This window comes from Stenella coeruleoalba, assembly GCF_951394435.1.
Source record: "Stenella coeruleoalba genome assembly, chromosome: 8".
In the NCBI taxonomy this organism is placed as follows: Eukaryota; Metazoa; Chordata; class Mammalia; order Artiodactyla; family Delphinidae; genus Stenella; species Stenella coeruleoalba.
This window is the reverse complement of record NC_137154.1, coordinates 45,366,877-45,393,120: the sequence shown is the minus strand read 5'-3', so window position 1 is coordinate 45,393,120 and position 26,244 is coordinate 45,366,877. Positions and strand designations below refer to the sequence as shown.

General features: G+C 37.1%; 1 protein-coding gene across 5 annotated transcripts in view; it reads right to left on the bottom strand.

Moving 5' to 3' along the window:
* The window catches only part of SBF2 (SET binding factor 2), a 472,518-nt gene that overhangs the window by 121,249 nt on the left and 325,025 nt on the right, over positions 1–26,244 (bottom strand). The window lies entirely within an intron of this gene.

Here is a 26,244-nt window from a genome sequence, read left to right as displayed (position 1 = left end):
CAACCTTAGACAATATAACTATCGCCATCAAAATGCAAATTCATCAGCTATTCATAGGTTTGTATGAATTGATTTTAAACTCACAGAGCTGAGACCTTAATATCAATTATTCCAATGCAATTCCTCTACTTTTCAGATGAGAAAAAGAGGCCTAGATGTCAGCCAGTACTGGAATTTAGATTTATCTACCTATCAGCCTGGTGCTTTTTCCTCTAAACACCGCCTTTTGTACTTGATTACTTTCCTCATATTCTTGAGGAGGCGGATATGAGTTTTCTGAGCTGCCAGCACTGATTTTGGAATGTGAGGGAGGGAGTACAGGCCTCAACAGCAGAGCAGTTGGAGGCTTAAAGCTGCAAAAGGGCAATGGTGCCAGGGACAGGGCCGCTAGAAAAAGGAGAAAGAGTCAGAAGCAAAGAGAAAATACACCATAGACAACCTTGGTCTATTTCAAAATACTACTATGACTTGGCAGGGCTGAGGGTGTAGTTCTGCCCTGAGGAAAAAAAGGAGGAAACTTTCTTTCAGAAGTCATGGCCCAAAGGCGGGCATCTCTTCTAATGCTAGTCTTGCTTAGCATGAGTACATTTGGTATTATGATCTGCTAAAAGAGTTCTTAATAGAATTTCATGCATTTTTAACTACGAAAAACACAGCTATAGAATACACTAAATGTCCAACTCCAGAAAACACTGAAACAATACTGGGTTACAAGACAAATCTCTGTAATAAAGAATCATTCTCATAGACGTGACATTCTTTGACCCAATTTAAAAAAAAAACTAAAAGGTAGGCTCAAACTTCCTATACTGTCCTAAAAATAATAGTTCTAATTAATTCACCACACAGAGTAAACATTTATTGGATAAATGAATAAGTGAATGAAAAAAGGAATAAATTCAAGAAGAGAGAGAAATGAGGAGAAGAAGCTAAGGACAGAAACCTGGGAAAGATATATTTATAGAGAAGGAATAAAGGAAAATCAAGATGGGAAAGAGAAGTAGGAGAAAGCAGTACTATAGTTGTCACGAGAAGAAGAAACGACCAATAGTGTTGAAGTCTCCAGAGAAATTCAGTAAAATGAAGATTGAGAAAAAGCCAAGAAACTTGTGAATCAAAGAGGTCACTGGTGACATGATGAGGGTATAAGTGAGTAGAGTAAAAAAGGTCCTGAGTGTAAATGCTCATAGTTGTAAAGGGAAGGAAGCTGTTTGAGGAGTTTGACATCCAAATGGGTAGCTGAATGAATCTTGGTAGGGCTGAACCAGATGAATACTAAGATTCTATGTAATCCTTTGATTCTATACGAATTAGAAGGGACCTAAGTACACCAAGGAGGAAAATCCGAGGGAGAGAGAGTTGAAAAAGAAAGGTCACTGATAGAACAAGGTCTCTGTGATATGGCTGCTAATCAATATGGTCCCCATTTCTAAGGGGGAAACATCTCATTTCCATAAAAAGCAAATAAACAGAATTTATATTAACCAGCAGGATCTCTGAATATTTCAGCAAATATAACTTATTAGGAGAGAGAAGCTTGTTTCTACAACGGAGACTCAGGCCTACCTAAGAGGCTTCCATGGGAAAAGCGGGGAGAGTGTCCTCAGACTGTTGTGCAAACACTAGTTTTATGGAGTACTGACAGCTGTTACTTGGGGGGAAATTGGGGAAATGCTGGGTAAACAAAATTAAGTGCGATATTTTTGTTTTAAAAAACTGTAGGACTTCTCAGGGCTTTATACTGTGACTGGATGAAGGGAATTTGGTGGCAGCATTTCCAACCTAATTTGACTAAGAACATTTCTTTTAGAAAGCAATTGAAAAATATATATATATTTAAATTGAGGGCAATTGCTATTTTATTATTATTATTTTTTAAAATTATTTATTTATTTATGGCTGTGTTGGGTCTTCGTTGCTGTGTGCGGGCTTTCTCTAGTTGAGGCGAGCGGGGGCTACTCTTCGTTGTGGTGCGCGGGCTTCTCACTGCAGTGGCTTCTCTTGTTGCGGAACACAGTCTCTAGGTGTGCGGGCTTCAGTAGCTGTGGCACACGGGCTCAGTAGTTGTGGGGCATGGGCTTAGTTGCTCTGTAGCATGTGGGATCTTCCCGGACCAGGGATCGAACCCATGATCCCTTCATTGGCAGACGGATTCTTAACTACTGCGCCACCAGGGAAGTCCAGAAAAATATATTTTGAAAAAATGATTTACTATCATAAAATATCTTCTGAGAGCACTCCAACCAAAAGATCATTTAAAAACTTAGTTATGAGCTTTTATTTCTTGACTTATGGTCATATACTGACAGGCATTTTTACTGTAAAGAACTAAAAATGCTAGATAATATATTTAAAAATCTTTAATGCAAGGCAATGAACTGGCAAGAAAGTAAGGAACACTCAGGCCAAAATATAAGTTAAGTGGGAACCTGGAGAGATACAGCACTAAAGTGCAATTTTACCTCAAGAACAGTTGGTGAGCAAAGTAAATTTGAGTATTAGTTTTGAACAACTCAAAGGACTCAAAAGATAGGAGACAAAACCCAGCACTCGCTAAAGGTAGGAAGTCCATTAGGAGAACTACCTTATGGTAGGGACCCCCTAGGGTCACCTGAAACACCAGATGGAAAGTCTGAGATATAAAACGATAATTCAGCAAGGGAAGTAATGAATATGTGAGTAAATTAAGCATACACTGACTATATAAAACACAAAAATAATGTCTTTCAGTATTAAAGAAAAATAAGATACAACCAAAATATACAACCACGGTAGCACAGACATTGTAAGGTGGTGGACTGGGGCTGGATTTTGATAAATTAAGTAAACATTTAAATTTCTCTGTGTTATTGCCAAAGGAACAGAATGGGTTACAACTTCTAAACTAGTGGGGGAAAAAGTGGACTGAAAGAAAAATAACCCAAAGGAAAGCAAGAAGGAGGAAAAGAAACTCAGAAAAAGGAAACAATCAAAAAAGAACAAAATAGGATAGTAGGAATAAATAAAAATATAATAGCAGAAATAGACCAAATACTCTGGTTAAAAGACAACTATTGTAAGAAGAAATGGGAAGATGTTGGTAAAAGAGTACATATAAGATGAATAAGTCTGAGAATCTAATATATAACATAGTGACTATAGTTGATAATACTGTATCATATAATTAAAATTTGCTAAGAAAGTGGAACTTAAGTATTCTCACCCCTCCCCCAAAAAGGAAATCTGTGAGGTGATGGATGTGTTAATTAATTCGATTGTGGGAATCCTTTCACAATGTATGGTATATTAAGTCATCATGCTGTACACTTTAAATATGTTATAGCTTTATTTGCCAATTATACCTCACTAAAACTGGAAAAAGTATATAGGCCATGTAGGAAAACACCACACCTTTTTCCTATTCTCTGTCATCTCCATGGATTTTATAAAATAATCCCAGAATACGGCAAAAAGGGTGAATCATCTTTTTCTTCCTGACTTATTCCTCACCCTCTTGCTTAGGACACTGCTATGCACAAGAATGTCATCCCCTGTGTCCTAGCACATCTGAGTTTCTTTAACAGAAATGCCTTGCATGTTTCTGAAGACTGTCATGAGGCCCAAGGCAATAAAGTTCAACAGACTTGAGCTGTAATCTTCTCCTAAGGAAATGGCTGGGATGCCAAGATGCCTTTTGACTTTGATTTCACAGCAGGGCTTCATTTGTAATGATGCTGTCCAAACTTTAAATGACAACAGCTGTGATATGAAGTCCCACACACTCATTTATAAAAATTTCCCACAAATTAAAAAAAAATTAAACAATGGGGAATTTCAATCCATGACCAATTAGCAGGGAACAGGCAATCATAAAACATTTAGGGGCTATTTATTATCTTATAAAATGTTTACACATTGTAGTGCATGTCTCAAACCTGAGCGCCAGTCAAATGCTGATTGCAAAATATAAATATAAAATTCTTTGCAAATCACGTTAGAGATATTCTAAGTTAATTAGATTGAAAAATGGAAAAAATTTTGAAACAATAAGTACAACTATTGACATAGCAATAGCATTCCGGAATAGTGCAGTTATCTGTTGGGGAATCAGTCCATAAATACACATCCTGAAATCCCCTGTGTTTTGGCCACGTAATAGCAAAGTAGTTACAGACATACCAGACAATTTATAAGACTGCAAGGACTTGAATGACTATACATGTTTTATTCTGAACTTTGCTATGCAGCTTACCTTTAATTTTCCTCCTACAACTGAAGAGTGAGCCCTGCAATCTTAATTTCTCATTACCCTCAATTACTTCATATTTTGATTTGCATACCTTTGGACGGTCACGACCAGCATTCCCATTTTTGTAAAACTTTGGAACCTCTCAAAAACGATATAGGTAAACATTAAAGAAAAAAATAAGACTGAAAGGCAGAATGTCTTGCAAAACTGACTTTTCTTGAGTTTAGACTTGATATAGCTCAGAAAAAATTTTTTTTGAATTGTCCAAAACACTGAGAACATTTGTATCTTCTACGTAGGGACAAAAATTAAAACTACCAAAGCCCCAAATACCTCTGTATATCATGTTAGTCTTCTGCTCAAAAATGTCAGCTATGTTCTGACCATTACAGGATAATGACCAAACTCTTCTGCCAAACTTGTAAACCCTCCGTGGTGTGGACCCATCTCCACACTTACCCAACCATATGGCCCTCCTGCTATAAGCTGCAGGTCTAGTCAGTCTGCTTTATTTATCATCTTCTATTCTATATCATAATTACCTCCTACCACATCTAATACCCCTAGAATAGCACCCATGCCTTGCTTTATCATTTACACTCTTCTTCCTTGGCACCTCCATATGCATGCCCTCGTGTTTTCCCACCCTTTCTAAGTACGGTGCTAAGTACAAAATAAGCAGTAGGACTCATTGTTGTTTCGGCCTCAGGTTACATTTTAATGCTAAATCTACAAATATAACCATTGAGGATGTATCACAAGTTTGAACACTATGGTTATTTAATATGTACCATTACTCCCATTGAGATAGAAGATGAATGCTAGACTTGACAAATATTATCAAGCTTTGCTTTAAGTTTTTGAGTGAATGGCGCAAGTCCGCTTCAATTTTATGTCTGGAAACTAGGACACTGCACCTGGCATATAGTAATAATAGTTAACATTTATTGAGTGCTTACTAAGTATCAAACATATTTTCAGTATGAATTTACAGAAATTATTTCATTTAATTTTTACAGCACCTCTAGGAGGTAGATACTATAATTATATCCATTTTGTTGATGAAGGAACTGAGTTTCTCAGAGGTTAAATAATTGCCTGAGATTACATGGGCACAAATGACAGAGCCAGAGCTCAAACCCAGGTAGTCTCACTCCAATGTTTGTGCTTTAAAGCTCTATGCCCCGTTGCCTCTCAAATGCAATTGAATCTAAAGATGGCATCTGTGGAAACATATAATTCAGGCAAAAGAAGAAATTTTCCACTAATTATAAATAATTTCCTCAAAAGAGGCTGAAACTATACTACATCTGTGAAAAAGCAATTGAAAACTTAAAATGTGGCTGCTAAAATTAAAATGCAAAGGAAGGGCTGGAAGTTAATTTTTTTTCCCTCATGGTAACCTTTTATTTCATCTCTATCTTCATAATTTCTTAAAAAATTAAGAAATACAAAGGATCATGTCAAAGCTTCTAAAATACGCCTAATAGGAGTGCTGGAAAGAGAGAACAAAGTAGGTAGAAGAAAGCAAAAGAAACAATAAAAAGAATTTTGTCTTCATATGCAAAGAGTCCAGCGAGTGTCAAATAGGACAAATGAAAAAAGATATTTGGTACAATGAATAAAATGTGGTATACTCATACAAAACAATACTACATGAAAGTGAAAATAAATGAATTATAATTATATCCAAAATCATGGATGAATCTCCCAAACAAAATTTTGATCCAGAGAATCAAGGCAAAAAGAACACATCACCACCATATCATCATCATCATCATCATCATCATCAGTCACTGCTGAAACACACATTCTTAATTAACATTGGCCTCTATCTCTATTTACCACATCAAACACACCATTGTAAACACGTAGGATTTCATAAAGTCTACTATAGCAATGTCAAAGAATTACTTTTATCAAATCATACTGACAAAGGAAAATCTAACAAAATCAGGTCAAGTGAAAAAAAGATCACCAGTTCGGATGATTTTATGCTAAGTGTTTTAAAAGAAAATGATTTGATGTCAGAGGATTAAAGGGAGTCCCTTAAGAAAAATAATGAAGGCTTTAAATATTTTTGCAAAATGATCATCTTTGAGACAGTGCTGTAAAAGCCAAACATAAAGTAAGTCATAATGCTATTTCGTTAAGAGAATTATTTTAAATACCTTTCCCTTCCCCAGACAAAAGTGAGATTCATACTTTGGTTCTAAAAATATCAGCATATGGTAAAAATTATAACCTAAATATCTGTTAAAATTTTATATTTCTTCTTTGAAATATAATGTATCAAACAAACCATTCCCCCACTATTTGGTATGAAATTTTAGTTCCTATTTTATATGGATTTACTGGTGGTGATAGTGAAGATTAGTTCTACTCTTAATGATCTAAAGGATGCAGGAGTGATGGTCTCTGTCATATCTCTATTTAATTCTCCAGTCTTGTGTCTGTAGAAACCAGACAGATCTGGAGGATAAAAGCAGACTACAGCAAATTCAATCACGCGGTAGCTCCAATGGCAGTTTTATAATAAAGATGTTTTGTCTTTGCTACAGCAGATTATCATGGTCGTGGGTATGTTGCATGCAATCACTGATGTGGTGAATAAGTTCTTTTCTATCTCTATCAGAGAGGAGGATCTGAATTTGGACCATTTGAACATCATATAGAATATTATGCTGATTTACTACATTGATGACATCATGATAATCAGGCTGGATGAGCAAGAAGTGGCTACCATGTTGGAAACCTTGGTGAGACATGCACTCCAGAACATGGGAGATAAACCTTATAAAGGTTCTGGCCTGCTGGGACATCTCATTCAAAGTAAAGGACAATTTGTTGTATCTTGTATCTCCCATCATGAGGAAGGAAGCAAAAATTCTGGTAGGCCTCTTCGGGCTATGAAGGAAGCATATTCCACATCTGGGATTACTGTACAGGCTCATACCAGGTGACACAAAAAGCTACCAGCTCTGAGTGGGGCCCAGAAGAAGAAAGGGCTCTGTAGCAGATCCAGGAATTAAAAAGCCCTGCTTACCATCACAGTCAGTGACCCACTTAGAGAGTTTGCACTTTCCATTGCTGTAACTCTGAGTTGTGCAAGGTTATAGATTCCAGTCCCCAAAGGAGAAACATTTCTACCAGGGGACAAAACAAGAATCTCATTAATCTATAAATTACAGCTGTCACCAAGGCACATTATACTCCTAATGCCCAGAAATTGGCAGACAAGAGGAACCATAATTTTTTTTTAACATCTTTATTGGAGTATAGTTGCTTTACAATGGTGTGTAAGTTTCTGCTTTAAAACAAAGTAAATCAGCTATATGTATACATATATCCCCATATGCCCTCCCTCTTGTGTCTCCCTCCCACCCTCCCTATCCCACCCCTCCAAGTGGTCACAAAGCACGGAGCTGATCTCCCTGTGCTGTGTGGCTGCTTGCCACTAGCTATCGATTTTACATTTGGAGGAGCCATCATTTTGGCAGAAATAACTGAACCTGAATGCCAGGGAGGCAGGGCTAATGTCACATAATGGGAACAAGGAGGAATATGTTTGGCACCCAGTTAAGTCCTTGGGTACCTCTTGGTACTTCCTTGCCAAATTCTGATGGAAAATGAACAAGTGCAGCAACCCTAGGATGAGAAACACAAAGTGACCAGAGACTAAGACCCCTCCAGGATGAGGGTCTGGGTCATAAGAAGGGAAGTTAGCATCATTTGCAATCCTACAATCAGCTACATCTGCAGGGGCAAACGTTTTTCCCACTTACCCTCTTCTAAGTTTCCCTCAGCAAGAAAGGCACACTACAATTCTGGAGGAACTGCTCCTGAATACCTATGAAGAAGTGGAGGCGAGCACCACAAGGGATGAACATGAGAATGCCTTATCCAAACACCCCTTCAAGGGAGGACTTGTTGCCTCCATGACTGGCAGTGCTGTCAACAGCCCTTCCCGAAGCAGCAAATATTCAATGACTGATTAAGGTGTGGGTCCATACGCAGCCATTCTGACTTAACGTGGGACAACTTCAGCTCCAGAACTTTGTGTGGGTTAGGCTGAGGCTATCCTTGAGCTCACAATATTGCCTGACTTCCCCTTTTGCCCAATTCTATTTATTTTCCCTCCCTCCCACAGGTGTTGATCCAAAGACCACTCCCTAACAAACATCCTTTGCACTAAACTCTGCCTCAGAATCTGTTTCCAACCTGAAACAACTTCCTAATAAAGTAGTAGCACACACTGTTTTCTGGGGAACCCAGGCTAAGAGAGATCTGTAGTTTGAAAAGCTCACTATTGGCTATGGGACAATGAATGCATTTGGGCAGGAACAAAAGTGGATGTGGGAAGAATGCTTAGATGGGTATTATAACAATCTAAGTGGGATGATGGTAGTTTTGATTGGGGTATTACAGGTGGAGGTAGGAGACAAGTGGATCGAGTTAAAAGGTTTTTATGGGGTAAAAATCAGTATAACTTGGTGTTAGAGATGAAGGAGAAGAAGGTGTCAAGGATTACTCAGGTTTTAGTTCGCGCAACTGGATCAATGGTCGTGCCATTTGCCAAGATTAGGGACAATGGAAGGGAATCAGGTTTGAGGGTTGAGGGGTAAAGGAAATGCATGATCATGACTTCAGTTTGTAACCATTAAAGCTGAGCGTCTTTGACACATGAAAACGAGATACCAGGTATCCAGCTGGATATAAAGGTGTAGCTCAGAGAAAAGGTCTGGGGCAGAAAAATAAACTTACGAGTCATCAACATGTAGGTGGTAGTTTAAGTTGTGGGTGTGAAAGAGACCATCCCTGAAGTGAGTATAGAATGAGACAAAAATTAATAAATAATATAAGGCTTTAAAAATTAAAGGCCAAGTGGAGAAGGATGAGCTTTCAAAGATGGAGAAGGAATGGCCAGAAAGGTACGAGGATATGTAGAAAATGTTGCATCATGGAAGCTAAGGAAAGAGAGTGCTTCAAAAAGAAATTCTAATTGATAAACTGCTTCCTCTATCTTCAAAGCATGGAAAAGCCAGTGGACTTAACCACGAAGAGATAACATGAATAATTTATATACTTTACATAGTTTCAAGGTAGCTACTATAACATATTTTTTGTTTGCTTTCCTATATTCCCCTTCCCCTCAAAAAGACCGTAATTTAAATTCCTGTGGAAAAAAAAGAAAGTGAATTATAAATCTGCCACATTTAGAATGGCTAATCTGTCACATTTAGAAGGACTAATAAATAAAACCTACAGAAAAGCCTTCTACATTAGAAAAGCCTTCATGTATATAAGTGAGGTTATGAACAAAAACAAACACCTCTTTTTAGCGTTTTAAATCCATAGGTTAGGGACTTCCCTGGTGGTCCAGTGGTAAAGAATCCGCCTTCCAATGCAGGGAACGCGGGTTCGATCCTTGGTCTCAGAACTGGGATCCCACATACCTCAGGGCAATTAAGCTCGCGTGCCTCAATGAGAGAGCCCATGTGCCGCAAACTACAGAGCCCGTGCACTCTGGAGCCCACGCGCCACAACTAAAGAGAAGCCCATGCTGCAACAAAAGATCCTGCATGCCTCAGCGAAGACCCTGCGTGCCACAACTAAGACCCAACGCAGCCAAAAAAATAAATGAAAAAAAAAATCCATAGGTTATCATTATGCTGCTTTTATAATATAAGCAAAAGATAAAATAATCAAATACTTATATAACCAACTACTGCAAATAACTAGAGACAATTTTCTTCATGATTTATGTTGTAAAAGCAATGATAACATAAGATCAGAAAAAAAACTTAACTCGCTCTTATTTTCAATAATTCTGGAATGCCATTGTGAAGAGTTAAAAATGGACATCGGCAGAAAAATTTTAAATTGTAAGACTCATTGGCAGCATTATTTATGAAAATCTTTTTGAAAGTCAAAATCAGTTTCCACACAATGAATGAAATATGTGAAAAGTGAGACGCAATTAACCACATCTCACCATCCTTAAATATAAATAGGCAAGGAATTATCAATCCTATGGTTAAATACATTTTTTTCTGGTGCACTGATAAGAAAGACACTCAGTAAAATGTAAAGTGTTACCTAAGGTCAGTATAGTAACATGAAAGCATTTCTGGGAATCCTAAGAAAACAATGTTTGCGAATTCTGAACTTACTTCTTAAAGACAACATAAAACTAGACACTGGTCAGAAAATCAAGCCCCTCTGGATTGGCTTTGGCCTTCTCAACCCTGCGCCCTCACTTTCACTGGCAAAGGTCACCACCTGTGACCTCTTACTTGCAAACCAAATGGATTATGTTTAGACATTTAATTTAACTTCTATACCATTTGTTAAGATTAAACACATATTTTCTCATTTTTAAAAACTACTTTCCTTTAAAAAAACTCACAAACTTTCATTTCTTTATAAAAGATCTAGGAAAGGCAGGTAAGTGAAAAAAAAAAAAAGAAAAATATCTTGTCATAAATCCCACAACCTTTAAACAACCAATGTAACACTTTGGAGTCTATGCTTCCTATTTTTCCAAGTCACAAATTGTATATTTATTCATATAATTTTTTTTTTTTTTTTTTTTTGCGGTACACGGGCCTCTCATTGCTGTGGCCTCTCCTGCTGCGGAGCACAGGCTCCGGACGCGCAGGCTCAGCGGCCATGGCTCACGGGCCCAGCCGCTCCGTGGCACGTGGGATCCTCCCGGACCGGGGCATGAACCCGCGTCCCCTGCATCGGCAGGCGGACTCCCAACCACTGCACCACCAGGGAAGCCCTATTCATATAATTTAACTTTACTTTTATATAGTCATTTCATCTTTAAAAAAAAATTAATTTTTCTTCCAGTTTTATTGAGATACAATTGATGTACAGCACTGTGTAAGTTTAAGGTATAGAGTATAATGATTTGACTTACATACATCATGAAATGATTATAACAATAAGTTTAGTGAACATCCATCATCTCATACAGATATTAAAATAAAGGAATAGAAAAAAAGTTCTTTCTTGTGACAAGAATTCAGGATTTACTTTCTTAACAACTTTCAAATATAACATACAGCAGTGTCAATTATATTTATCATATTATACATTACATTCCTAGTACTTATAACTAGAATTTCATACCTTTTGACTGCCTTCATCCAATTCCCCCTCCTCTGACCCTCCACCTCTCGTAACCACAAATCGGATCTGTTTTTCTCTGAGTTTGTTTGATTTTGAAGTATAATTGGCCTACAATACTGTTAGTTCCTGTTATACAACATAGTGATTTGATATTTCTATACATTTCAAACTGATCACCATGATAACTATAAGTCTAGTTACGCTATGTCACCAAATATATTGTTACACAGTTACTGACTATATTCCCCGCAGTATACATTTCAAACTATGCCATTTATTTTGCACCTGGAAGTTTGTACCTCTTAATCTCCGTCACCTACTTCTTCCCCACCCCCCCCATAAACACACTGTTACAACCCTGGATTTTTACTCACCTCCCCCTGCATTTACTGTTTTTGACAACATATTTTACATTTTTTTTTTGTTTTGTGTATCCCTTAACTACTTATCATGGATAGATGATTTTTACTACTTCTGCCTTTTAACCTTCCTACTAGCTTTACACGTGGGTGATTTACTACCTTTACTGTATATTTGCCTTTACCAATTAGATTTTTCCTTTTGTAATTTTCATGTTACTCATTGTGGCCTCCTCTTTTTCAATTAGAAGTCCCTTTAATATTTCTTGTAAAGCTAGTTTGGTAGTGTCAAACTCTTTTAGCTTTTGTTTGTAAAACTTTTGATCTCTCCATCAAACCTGAATGAAAGCCTTGCTGGGTAGAATATTCTTGGTTGTAGGTTTTTCCCTTTCATCACTTTAAGTATATCATGCCACTCCCTTTTGGTCTCAGAGGCTAGATCCTGGGGCAGCTGCCTGAGGGGTCCAAGGTGTCTCAGAACTAGTGCTGGCCCGCTGGTGGGTGGAGCTGGGTCCCAGGGTCTGTGACTGCAGGGCCCTGGGGGCCCCAGGGCTAGTGCTGGCACACTGGTATGTGGGGCCAGGACCTGGGCCCCCGGGTAGACTGGGCTACATTCCAGGATGGCTGTAGGCTCAGAGGCTCTTAAGGCAGCCAGCCTGCTGATGGTGGGGCTGGGTCCTAGTGCTAATAATTTAGAGATTCCAAAATGGCGCTTACCAGCACCAGTGTCCAGGTGGCAGAACAAACTCAGAATGGCTGCCGCCAGTGTCTATGTCCCCAAGGTGAGCTCCAGTTGCCTTCTGCCTCTCTGGGAGGCTCTCCAAGATCAGCAGGTGGGTCTCACCCAGGCTCCTTTCAAATTGCTGCTTCAGCCTTGGGTACTGGAGCATGTGAGATTTCATGTGCGCCCCTGAAGAGTCTCTATTTCCCAGAGCCTTCTCACTCTCCTGAAAGTAAGCCCTTCTGACCTTAAAAGCAAACATTCTGGGGGCTCATCTTTCCAGTGTAGGACTTCCGGGATGGTTAGCTCAATGCGGTACTTGGACCACTCACTCCCTGGGAAGAACCTTGGTAATTGTAATTATCCTCCCATTTGTGGGTTGCCCACCTGGCAATATGGGTCTTGACTACACTGAGTCTCCAGTCCCTATTACTTTACTTGTTGTGGTTCCTTCTTTATATCTTTAGCTGCAGAAAATCTTTTCTGCTAGTCTTCTGATCTTTCTCATCAATAGTTGTTCTGTAAATAGCTATTATTTTGGTGTGCCTGTGGGAGGAGGTGAACTCACAGTCTCCCTACTCTACCACCTTGGCCTGCATTCTTCCTAGTCACTTCGTTCTTAAATTAATTTCCTACCTTGGCTTCTATGACCCCATTTTCTCCTTACACCTTTTCTCCTCTTACATCTATGACCCTTTCATCTCAATGTTTATAGGTTTTATTATTCTGCTCACCCCTTAAATGTCAGTATTTCTCAGGTTTTTTTCCCCATCCTTAGATCTCCTCTCTTATAGTACCTACTTTCCTTAGGCTGGCTCAACCATTTCTATGAGATAGAGTGCCACTGTATTTCCAGCCTAGACAACTCTCCTCAGCTCCAGCCGACTGGGCTCTTCCAATTTGTTGTAGAGACCTCAAACTCAATATATCTTAAACTGAATTATCTCCACCCCTCACATATACTTTCAAGCCTGACACTCTTCCATACTATCTTGGTAAAGCATCTATTCAGTCGACTAGCCAGAAACCTTTTCTATCGCATCATACTCTCACATTCAGTCAGATATCAAGTTGATGCTTCCAGTGTTATCCTGCTTCCATTTATCCATCCAACAAATATCTTTAGTTGAACTAGGTACATTGCACTGGGGGCTCTGAATTAAACAGTTATATAATCATTGCCCTCTTTTTTTTTTTTTTTTTTTTGTGGTACGCGGGCCTCTCACTGTTGTGGCCTCTCCCGTTGCGGAGCACAGGCTCCGGACGCGCAGGCTCAGCGGCCATGACTCATGGGCCCAGCCACTCCGCGGCATGTGGGACCCTCCCGGACCGGGGCACGAACCCGTGTCCCCTGCATCAGCAGGCGGACTCCCAACCACTGCGCCACCAGGGAAGCCCATCATTGCCCTCTTGAAGCTGAATCAAATACTGTTAATTCTGTCTTTATCACATTTGTCATCTCTTCCCTCTTCTTCATATTTACTACCTTTGTTTGGGCTTTCACCACAGGTATAACTTCTTTACTCCAACCAATTTCTGAGCCTTTGGGGAGTTCTGTATCAGAGCTCAGAATGCTTCTCTGTTTTCCCCCATCTTCCTAATTTCAGCTTTCTCATGTCTGAAAAATCAGTTAACACTTGTTCATGTGCTGTCTTTTAAAATTTTGTGCTAACATTCCTTTACCTGTTTTCTTTGTCCTTGTAGAATTGTGTTTATCTTTTAAAAATCCCTCTACTATCCCTTTTAGTTGAGTTTCAGAAGGGAAATGGAAATAAATGTGTGGAGATAAGTGACCAGGCGCCCCAAATCAAGTCATTCTAGAGTTTATAATTTCTAGAAGTTTCTCTATGCCACCATTTTTAGAATACTTTAATATCTCTTCCTTCACATTTCCTAGCTATGTGATTTTCCAGCAAGAAAATTCGAAATAGCCTCTAGTTCATTCCTTAAAAAAAATTATTAGTACTTATATAGTCATCTAGTCACCGAGGAAATAGTAAATAAAATTCAGTAAGTAGGTAGATGTATTAGGACTGTATAGCAACCATGTACAACTCATTAGGCAACACGTGCAAATATTAGTGACATACCTTGGGCCTTAAATCTCAGGTGGAAATTAGGTCTAATTTTTTATTTTGGAACACAAAGCCTACCTGCCAAATGATTGGCGTGACAGCCTATCAGAAAATTCTTTCTGATCTTAATTAAATATTTTAGAGAACTATGCATGTTTCTTCTACAAAACTTTTGGAATGAACACACACAAACACACATACACACACAGAGCCATGGTATTTTTGAAAGGATACGAGAGTTAACCTTGAAACTGAACAATCAACCAGATATTTACTTAATTCCTATTCCTTAGGGGAAAACAAATCACACCACTGGCCGGAATTCTCTGGGAAAAAAAAATCAGACCTTTTCTTTCTAGGTGTAGTTTTCCTAAATAACACACAAACATACAAAATAGAATTCAGCTAGCTGAGAAAAGGCAGTAAGGGCTGTAGAAACTGAAAAGGTGCTGGACATGAGGAGAGAAGTGGCAAGGTTACTGGAAAAAAGAGAGGAATCCTTGTCGGAGAAGACACATCAGGAATAATTTTTTTTTTTTTTTTTAATGAAAAGACAGGCAGAATTGGGATGGAGAAAGAATATATTCTAAGTTGGGCAACTAAGCTTTGTACAGGAGTAGGGGAGGAAGGTACAGGAGGGAAAGGCAAAAGCAGGCCAAGCTCCTTACACAGAGAGGAGTTATCAGTTTTGAGTGTAGTTTATTAAGACCCAACATGGACACTCTGGGCACTAGTATAAGCACACATATGCCTTAGTAGATACCTAGTCTGTCTTTCAGAGCATACACATAAAGGAATTTTGTGATCAGGCTACAGATGATTAGACTCTCCTCCACTAGATAAGGTTTTTATTCCTTTATATGCGAAAAAAGACATCATCTAAGAGTTCCTTACCATTTTACCTTTTTATCCCTGAGATTTTAGTGCTGTATAGAAAAGTTGTCCTTCAAAGCACTGGTTTGAAAAGACTAGCTGCAGAAGAAGGCCTATTTTCTGAAACAAAATTGACTGGCTAGTAGAGAGTGAGTTTGGTTGTGGTACTCAGTGCCTTTATTTCAGAATGGTAAGTGTCAGGTGAGTGGCACCCCAGTCAGGGAAGTATGAAGTGGAGAAAGGCCACGTCTTTCTAATGTTTTGGTGTTCTGTCAGGGCTCCACAACTGCTCCTTCCCTTAATCCTCCCACTCATTGTGTACACTGCCACACTTCCTTCTTTCTCTTCTTCAGCTTGCCTCTCCTCTCTTCTTAGTCTATTTGCCTATGATGCCATTTCAGAAAATTGAGGTCCCTGGACCAGCAGTAGTAGTGTGACCTGAGAACCTGTTAAATATGCAAATTCACAGGCTCCACTCCAGACCCACTGAATTAGAAATCTAGGTGTGGGGATCAGCAATCTGTGTGTTAACAAGCTCTCCGGTCATCCCAATACATGCTAAACTTTGAGAATCACTGGGCTACAGTGTACAACTATCCTTTCTGATACAACCGTGAACCATTCTAGAAAAATAGGGCTATATTTGACTTGATTTTAGATTTAGGTGAATGTGTGAACGATTTTGTGTTATTCAAATTACTCTACGTTTGCTTAAAGTAACCGGCACCAAATACTTTAGACTAAAATCTAAGTGCTTAGAAGAAATAAGTTTATGTTATTTAGTTTATACTTACATGTTTTCATTTTTTCAACCAATAAATATGGGCCTACAAAGTGAAAACTTGCATACGGTCCCTACATGACAGGGCTTACAAGGTAGTGGAACCAGCAGAGAGGCCTAACAAGATGTAATGAAAATCAATGTGTTCAACATGCCACAGGAGAAAGTGAAGTAGAAAAAGTTGTTATGGGAGCATAGACGAGGGAGTGATTCCACCAGAGCAATCAGAAAAGGCTTTATGAATGAGGGGTATCTGAGCTGAACTGGAAGATGAATAGGCTCTTTGGATTAATTTCTCTTCCTTACATCTCTAATTTTTTCCTCTTATATGCCAGTTAATGGCTATTTTGCATATGGTTTTAGATGCAGTGTTTAAAAAATATATAAAGGTTAAACATGACGATATATATATATTCTGTATGGGAAATGAGGCCCAGTGATTTCGGTTTTAAGAAAAGCATTATTATTTGCCTCAAGACAAGTTTCCAATATTGAGCTAGTTTATGTTTATTTAAACTTTCCTTTAAATAAATCTGAAGAAATGTTTTTATGGTTATAGACCAAAACCTATTTTATTGTTTAAAGACTATGTGTAGTATATTGGAAAAAGCACAGGACAGAACAACATTAAGACCACATTCTTATTCACAGTGTGTCACTATATGGTGCTGTGGTCTTGAGGAAATTACTTCACCTCTCTGGACCTTAGTTTCTTCATCTAGAAAAGTTTGGACTCAGTGATCTCTGAGGACCTTTATTTTTATTTCTTCTTTGTCAAAACCCTTTTGAATTCCATTTATAATTTCAATTGGTTCAATTATTAAAATATTCATCAAGAGGGGAATGCCTCTTTTTCTGGCTATCTAGGCAAATATACTCTACAAATACTTTGGCTACAAAAGTAGATTCCAGAAGCTAGTCGCATGAAGTTTACAGAACACAATGTTAGGCTCAAAACGTGTTCATCACAGACCACATTAGGAAAGAGTGTCCTTAAAATTACGTTACTTCATCTCTAACAAGAAGTGTCTCAAGAGGCCATGGCAGTGGTCAAAACCTTGGCTGAATGACTTTCTGTTGTATAATTGACAGAAAAGTCATTCCTCAAACTGTAAAACCTGCTCTGAAACATACCCTAATTAAACAACAACAATAACACAGATAAGGCCAGAATTGAATTTCATAACGGAGAGCATAAGAGATTTAAATCAAGTGGAAGATTTTTTGCTACAGTGAGACTCTACGAAAACATGGTTAGAATATTTCAGTCCAAATATAATTCTTAGTGCACAGAAAAATAATGACAACTGTTTACTATGGTTGTGAAATTTTGAACCTTTCAAAAAGTTGAGTAACCTTAAAGAATGAAAAGTTATATAAAAAGGAACATGTCTTCTTGACTCTAAAGTAGGTTGTAGACCATTTTCTAGCCTGGCTCCTCCTGGTGCATGGCGGTCATGTTCTGAACTGCAGGAGGGGGGGATTTAGTAGTGACCTTTTGGAATGAACCATGTTACTGGCCAAGTGTCTGTACCTAATTGATTTTCCTCACCCTTTTAAAAGTGCATCTCTAATTCCTGGCCCTAAACACCTGCTTAAAGTTCAGCCAATTTCTGCCGTGAGATCCAAGTTAAGTGAATTTCACTGAAGTGTGAAGTATGAGGCAGGCACAGAGTTCATTATCCTGACTGTGGTGATGGTTTCATAGGTGTATACACATGTTAAAAAAGTTATCAAGTTGTACACTTGAAATATGTCCAGTTTATTATATGTTAAAAGTTCAGTTTAAAATGTTACAAAAAACTACTATCAGTGCTATGGTAAGAGTATATAAGAGATGAGTACAGGGGCCATTCTGACCTGAGAATACAGGAAAGATAAAAGTTGAGCTGAGGCTTGAATGATATGTTCACCAGTTATGGGGGAAATTGAAGGATAGTGGGCATTACAGGACAAAAAAACTGAACAAAGGTACAAAGGCAAAACATAGTTTTGTCATTGTACTGTAAAGAATGTGGCTGAGTGGAATTTAAACTAGTAAGATGACATGTGGTGATAAATACAAGGCTAGAAAGAAAGGCATAGCTTTGATGCCATTCTAAGATAACTTGACTTTACTTTGTAGGTGACTGAAGTTGAAAATTTTATACACATCTGAATTTGCTTCCTTGTAAAACCCCACTTAAATTACAGTAAAGATATTATTTTCTCAATGCAATCCCTAGCAAAATTCCAATGGCACTTTTCACAGAAATAAAACAAAAAAATCCTAAAATTTCTATGGAACCACAAAAGACCCTGAATAGCCAAAGTAATCTTGAGAAGGAAGAACAAAGCTGGAGAACACCAGACCCAGCTGAAGGTAGGTGTACCATACTGAAAATGAGCGAAATTAAGTAAAATATTACATACCAAACGTTAGGACACCTAAACCTCTTACTCTATTGGGCTCCTAGAACTCTGGCAGCCAGGTTTCTACATTCCAGGGAGGAGACCAGATAATTTTCTGGGAAATATGACCAGCTCCATGCTCCCACAAAAAAAAAAAAAAAAGGAAAAAAAAGAAAATTAAAGCTATTGATACTGAGGGTTATCCTATAAACAGACAACCAAATATTACCATACATCTGAGCAAAGCTTCTAATATAAAAGACAAAGACCAAAAAAAAAATTGACTGAGAAAACTATGGAGAGACAGAAACCAAGCACCTCTCCCCCTCCCCCACCCCCCTCTCTCTCACACACACACACACACACACACACACACACACACACGCTCTTTGTCAATATCCTCAGACAGATATGTGAAGCTATTACATTCATGAAATAAAACTAGAATACCAAAAACGAGAATATTCAGAGAATAAAAGTGTCTTTGGGTATGAAAACATATGATAGCTGAAATGTAAAATTTAATAGAAGGTTTGGAAGATAATGTTGAGGTAATCTCCCGGAGGGTAAGTCAAAAAGGCACAGAGAGAAAATAGAAAATAAAATTAGAGTACTGGTCCAAGAAGGCCAACATCTGAAGAGTATAAATCCCAGAAGAACAAACTGAGGAAATGAAGGAAAGGATATCAAAGAAAATAACTGAAGAAAATTCCCCGGAATTTAAGGACAGGAACTTCCAGATTAAAAAGGCCTATCAAGTATCCAGCACAACACATGCAAATAGCCCAATGACATCAGGGGACATCATTGTGAAATTTTAGAAGACTGGGGTCAAAGAGAAGATCTTACAAGCTTCCAAAAAGAAAAAACACAAGTTTCATGAGAAGGGTAAAGGAACGCAAGCATGGTTCAATTCGGGATATTTATCCATTTAATCCATTTTATCAACACAATAAGGGAGAGAAAACCATATTATTATAATAGGTGCTGAAAATCCATAAAAATATTTATCAGCCAATACATAAAATAACCAAGTAAAACAGTGATACAAGAAAGCTAGTAAGATATAATAAGAAACATCCACTAAAACCAAATAATAAATATTACCCTAAGTGACAAAACACTAACCATTTCGATCGGGAATGAGACATGGATGACTTCCATGAAATTTTTATTTAACACTGTCTTGGAGGTTCTGGCAAATAGAATAAGACATCAAAGTGAAACAAATAAATGGTGTAAACACTGGCAAAGAAGAAATAAAACTATCATTTTTGGGGACTTGTACTATTATACGCCTAGAAAACCCAAGCACTATAATAGCAAACAGAAATTAATAAGAGAATTTAGTAAAATGGATTGATATAAAATATACAAAATCAATAGCTTTAATTTATTTTTGGAAAAAGTAACTAGAATGGAAATGGGAAAAGCACTCCAGTCACAACAGCAATATGAACTATCAAATACTAGGGAATAATACATTTAAAAAAGCAAAAAACTTACGAGAAGTAAACTTTAGAAGCTAATTAAATGGCATAAAACAAACCAGTTATTGGTTGGGAAGACTTAACATAATAAAATATTAACTTTCCCCAAATTGACATAAAAATTAAATGCAATTTCAATTGGGTTTTCATTCTCAGTTCTAATGGAATATTTTGGGGAATTGAATATTATTATCTTAATGTTTATATGAAAGAATCAATAGCCAGGAATGGCTAAAAAAATACAGAAAAGAATATCACTGTAGGATAATTTGTTTTACCAGAACATAATAAAGCCCCTTAAATCAATATGGTATTGGTTAAGATATATATAAATATCCATGGATTAGAATAACAAATCCAGAAATAAGTTACAGTATATATGAGAATTCAATACATGACAAACGTGGTAATTCAATTCAACAGTAAAGCAACGAATTATTTAGTAATTTGTGCTGATATCAACTGGCTATCCTTTTGGAAGAAAATAAAATTGGACACTTATGATATACTACGTAATTATAAAAATAAATTCCAGATGGAATAAGAATCTTGCAAGAACATTTAGACAAGATGTATATCTTAGGAATGAAAAAAAGGGTCTTAATTAGAATGAAAATACAGAGGCTATTAAAAAAAAAAAGAACAGCCAAAATCTGAAAAAAAAATTAAGTTTTTCTATGGCAAAAGATAAAATACAAAGCCAACAGATGAATAAATGTATTTGGGAAAAAAACTGAAAGGGCAATATGTACATTAAACAAAGTGTTCATACAAAATGGCTAGAAAAGGTCAAATAACCCAAAAGAAAAGTGGGCAAGAGGTATGCATAAGCAAGTCACAGAAGAACAACTCCAGAAAGGTCAAACAAACATCTAAATTGATGCTAAAATTCAGTAACAGTCAAAGAATTGCAAATTGAATGAGCAATGAGATTAGCTGACTGACTGGCTGGCTGGTTGATTCATTTATACCTGATTCACACATTCAACAAATATTTACTGAAAATTTTCATGGGTCAAATACTGTTTAAGGTGCTGGGGATCAGAAGTTAACTAAACAAAATCCGTTATGTGTAATTTTTGCCATATCATTTTTGCCCATCTGTCAAAGAGCAAACATTGAAAAGAGCAACTGAACCTATCACTGGCAAAGATGTGGGGAAGGAGATACCCTCAATAAATTGGCAGAAACATGAAACATAACAGCCTTTCTGAAAAGCAATCTGGCAATACCTATTAAAAATACACACACACATATATATACAAATATATAGCCTTACATATACCACACACACATACACACACACACACACACACACACACACACACACACACACACACACTCTTTGAGCAAGCAATTCCATTCCTAGGCATCTAACTTACAGAAGTACAAAACTAACACAGTAAACAAAGACATATGTTGTTTACTGAAGCTTTGTGTTGGAAAAAAACTGTACAGAGAGTAAATTCCCATCAATAGGGAAATGCTTGAAAAAAACTGGGTTGCAGCCACACCATGAAATATTATACAGTAATTAAAAAGAATGTTTAGAACCCTGGTTCCCAAACTGTGAGATGAGTCATTCTGTAGTGCTACATCAAAATCACAGAAGTGACATGGTATATAATTCTAATGTTCAGGGGAAATACAGCATCTTTCAACATCTCTTGACCTTGCATGAACAACTAGCTGGAGGTAATGCACATTTTCAACATTAGATTGTGCTACATTACTATCAACAACGTATCTTTGTGAAGCTGGGGTATTCAGTAGTTGTTGTGATTTAAAAGCAAGTACTATAATTAAAGCAAGATGGAACGGGATATGTAGGTAGTGCAAATCATGGTTTGAACAGCTATGAAGTACTTAACAGGAGCACACATTCCATTAGTAAACAATTGTAGTTATTTAAAAATGAAATAACAGTATTAATTTTTTCAATTTATGTGTATTTTTTTCAAATGGTTATTCACTTTCAAGGACATCAATACATATTAAGCTGGCTCTAATTACTTAAGAAGTGAAGCTGTTAGGTATTTCTTTTTGGCCCAGGGGGCACCAAGAAAACATTGCTGAGATACTAAGGACTCTGAACTCAGGAGGTTTGGGAACCTCTTAAACCTGTAGTTCAAGAAGTCAAAAATAATAGAATAAAATGAAAAAGTTGACAAAAAGGAATAATACAAATAGAGGAAAAATTACAAAGGCAAAGGGTATTTCTTCTTAAAAAAGAAGAGAGAAGTCAATAATACACAAATTCCTAGGAAAAAAATACCAAAGAAAAATGAAAAATTTCAAGTCTATAATTAGAAATTTAAGATATTCCTACAAAGAAAATACTAAGTTCAGATGGCTTTACTAATGAGCTCTAACAAACTTTCAAGGAACATGCAATTTCAATCTAATATGCACTATATCAGAGAGAGATACAGAGGAACACTCCCTACTTCATTTTCTGAAACTAAATGTGACCTTGTTCTAATACCAGTCAAGGACAATATAAAAAGGTATAGGTTAATTTCAATCATGAAAACAATCATGGGAAAAAAACCCTAACACATAAAGGCCAACAATGCATAAAAACAATTGATAGCTGCAGAAAAAGCATTTCATAAAATTCAATACTTATTAATGATAAAAACTCTTAAACTAGGAATAGAAGAGTACTTTTTAACCTGATATAGGACACTTATCAAAAACCTTTTAGCAAATACAAAGCTCAATAATGAAACTTTAAAAGTCCTATCACTTTTATTTAATGTTATACTATAAATTCTTGCCAGACAATAAGAAAAAGAAATAAAGTGTATAAAATTTTTAAAATAAGGCAAAAAGCATTACTATTACTGGATTATATGCTTGCCAACACGAAGTACTAAAAGGAATATGTAGACAAATTATAAGAATTAAGGAAGTTTGCAATATTAATGAATACATTTATATTTCTATATATCAGAAAAAAGCAATTAGAGTATGTAATTTTAAAAAGACACCATTTGTAATATAAACAACAGTAAAGACAAAAAAAAATAGGGCAACCAGAAATAGATCTAAAAAAAGATGTATAAAATCTTCACAGAGAAAATCATAAAATGTTATTAAAAGACATTAAACGCCTATATACATTAAGAAATATACCATGTTTATGGATAGGAAGACTTGCAAAAATGTCAGTTCTTCCTTAAATTAGTCTATGGATTCAATGTAATTTTAATCAAAGTGCCCATAGATTTTTTTATGGAATCCAACAAAGTGATTCTAAAATTATATAGAAAAACAAAGGGCAAAGAAGAGGCAAGATATTTCTTAAGAAGACATAGCATGGGGACTTGACTCGTGGGTATTAAAATTTAATATAAACTTTAGTTAAGACTATGAGATGCTTTTGTGAAAACAGGCTAACAGATTAATGGAACAGAAATCCTGAATAGACTCATATACTTATAGAAATGTGGTGTGTGAAGAGGGGGCCACAGCAAATCACTGGAGAAAAGATATTTATAGAAATAAATCATTCTGTGGGCAACCGGTTATACATTTGGAAAAAAATAAACTGGCTCTACCTCATACAATCCACAAGAAATCAATTTCAGATAGATTAAAGGACTTAAATATGAAAGGCAAAATTATTAAACTTTTTAAGTGGATATGAACATATCTTTATGACCTCACTGAAGGGAAGTATTTCTTGCACAAGACATAAGAAGAGTACAAATCATAAAGGAAATGCTTACAAACTTATAGTCATCAAAATGTGCTAGAAAGACAAGGAAAAGACAACCACAATCTAGGAAGAGATACCTGCAACATGAAAGGATTGGTGTTCAGAACATATTAAGAACTCCTCCAAATCAAAGAGAAAAAGATAAACAATTCAGAAGAAAAAAGGGCTGAAGAAGCAAATAAGAATTTCCTTACATAGAAAACATGCAAAGCCAATAAACATGAAAAATTATTCCACTTTATTAGTTATCAGGGAAATGCAAATTATAACTACAATGATATACCCTTATATAATAACCAGACTGGCAGAATTTAAAAATTAAGAATTTTTTAATACCAAAAGTTGGCAAAGATGTGAAGTAAAAGAAACTCTCATACACTGCTGCAATAATGTAAATTTATAAAGATATTTTAGAAAATAATTTGTCATAATCTAGGAAAGTGAAGTTGCACATACTCTTGACTCAGCAATTCCATTCCTATGTGTTTATTCAGGAGAAATTCTTACACAAGTGCATCAGTGTATAAGAATGTTCATACAACATTGCTTGAGTTACAACACTGCTTTCATTGCTGGGGCAATGAAACAGTCCAAATATCCTTCAACAGCAGAATGGACTCACACAGCAGTGAATAAATAAACCATAACTACATGTATCAACACAGGTGATCATTATGAGCAGTTACTCAAAAAATACTTACTGTATCAATGAAAAAACAGGATGATTCCACTTACATGAAGGTCAAAGCAGTCAAAACTAAACTGAATTATAGTTTAAGAGTACACATATGGGGTAAACCACGAAGAAAAGCAAAGGAATGAATAACATCAAATTCAGGAGAGTAGCTCTAAGGGAGAGGAAGAGTCAGAGAACAGTTGAGTGGAACTCCCAAGAACTTTAATATGAATGTTCTATCTCTTAAACTAGATGTTGGGTACATGTGTGCTTTATTACTACTCTTTAAACAATACATATGTCACAATTACCATATCACAAATAGAATTTCATGAATCACACAATGACTACTTGAAAACAAGGTCAAGTTGAGATGCATGATGGGTAATGATTCTCAAGGTTTACACACTAGCTAAGTGTTCCACTAGTAAACACTAGCATTACATGTACAGTTCATATTTCTGCCTCAGCAAAAATACAAATTACTATTTATCATGGATTGTTCTCAAATAATCAGTATATAGAATGTCAACCCTACGATTATCAGCAGTCCATTAAATTTCCATCAAGTGTCCCTTAGAAATGTATAGTAAACACTCAATGAGATCTGATATAACTAGGTAAGAATTTTAAATTCCATTTTCAAAATCATTTTATTGTCCAGAATCTTCAGAAATTATTGTTGGTGTTTCTACACATTTAGACAGATGTAACTGAGATAAGTAAAATAAAACAAACTTGCAGAAAATGAAGATTGCTACTTAAGGATTTTCCTGACCTGTATCAGAACTTATTACAGGAAAAAAGCAATCTAAGGATGGAAATCTGGACTTGGTTCGTTGATCTGATTAGATTCAAAAGCATTAAAAATTGGTGGTGGTGGGGGGGGTATGAAAAGGCAGAGGAGTTTTAGGGTAGTGAAAATACTCTGTATAATATCATTATGATGGATATACCTCATTAAACATTTGTCCAAACCCAATGAATGCACAGCACCAAGAATGATGCAAACTGTGGACTTAAGGTGATTATGATGTGTCAATGTAGGTTCATTAATTGTAACAATGTACCACTTTTGTGGGAAATGCTGATAATGAGGGAGGCTATGCATGTGTGGGGGCAAGGGATATATGGGAAATCTCTATACCTTTCTCTTAATTTTGCTGTGAACCTAAAACTGTTCTTAAAAAATAAAGTCTTGCGAGTCAGGTGTGGCCCACCTGGGTGGGCTGTGTGGGCTTCGGGGAAGAACACGCAGCCACTCAGGGGCAGGTTCTTGGTGGAGGAAAGCAGGCAGGTCACCCACGGCACCCCTGCCACGCCGAGGACACTCAGGAGCCTGGCGACCCAGGAGCAGCCACCGCGCACCAGGAGCAGCACATATCTGAAAAAGAAGTCCCTCCTGCTGACAGAGAGATGGCAAACCCTACAAGCTGGCTTAGAGACTTTACCTACAAAACGAGAAACCGTGCGGCTGACAGGGTCTTGGGGCTCCAGTCTGGTGTCAGGCCTGAGCCCCTGAGGTGGGAGAGCCGAGTTCAGGACACTGGACCACCAGAGACCTCCCTGCCCCACATAATATCAATTGGCGAGAGCTCTCCCAGAGATCTCTGTCTCAATGCTAACACCCAGCTCCACCCAATGGCCAGCAAACACCAGTGCTGGATGCCCCATGCCCAAAATTAGCAAGACAGGAACACAACCTCACCCATTAGCAGAGAGGCTGCCTAAAATCATACTAAGTTCACAGACACCCCAAAACACACCACTGGACACAGCCCGGCCC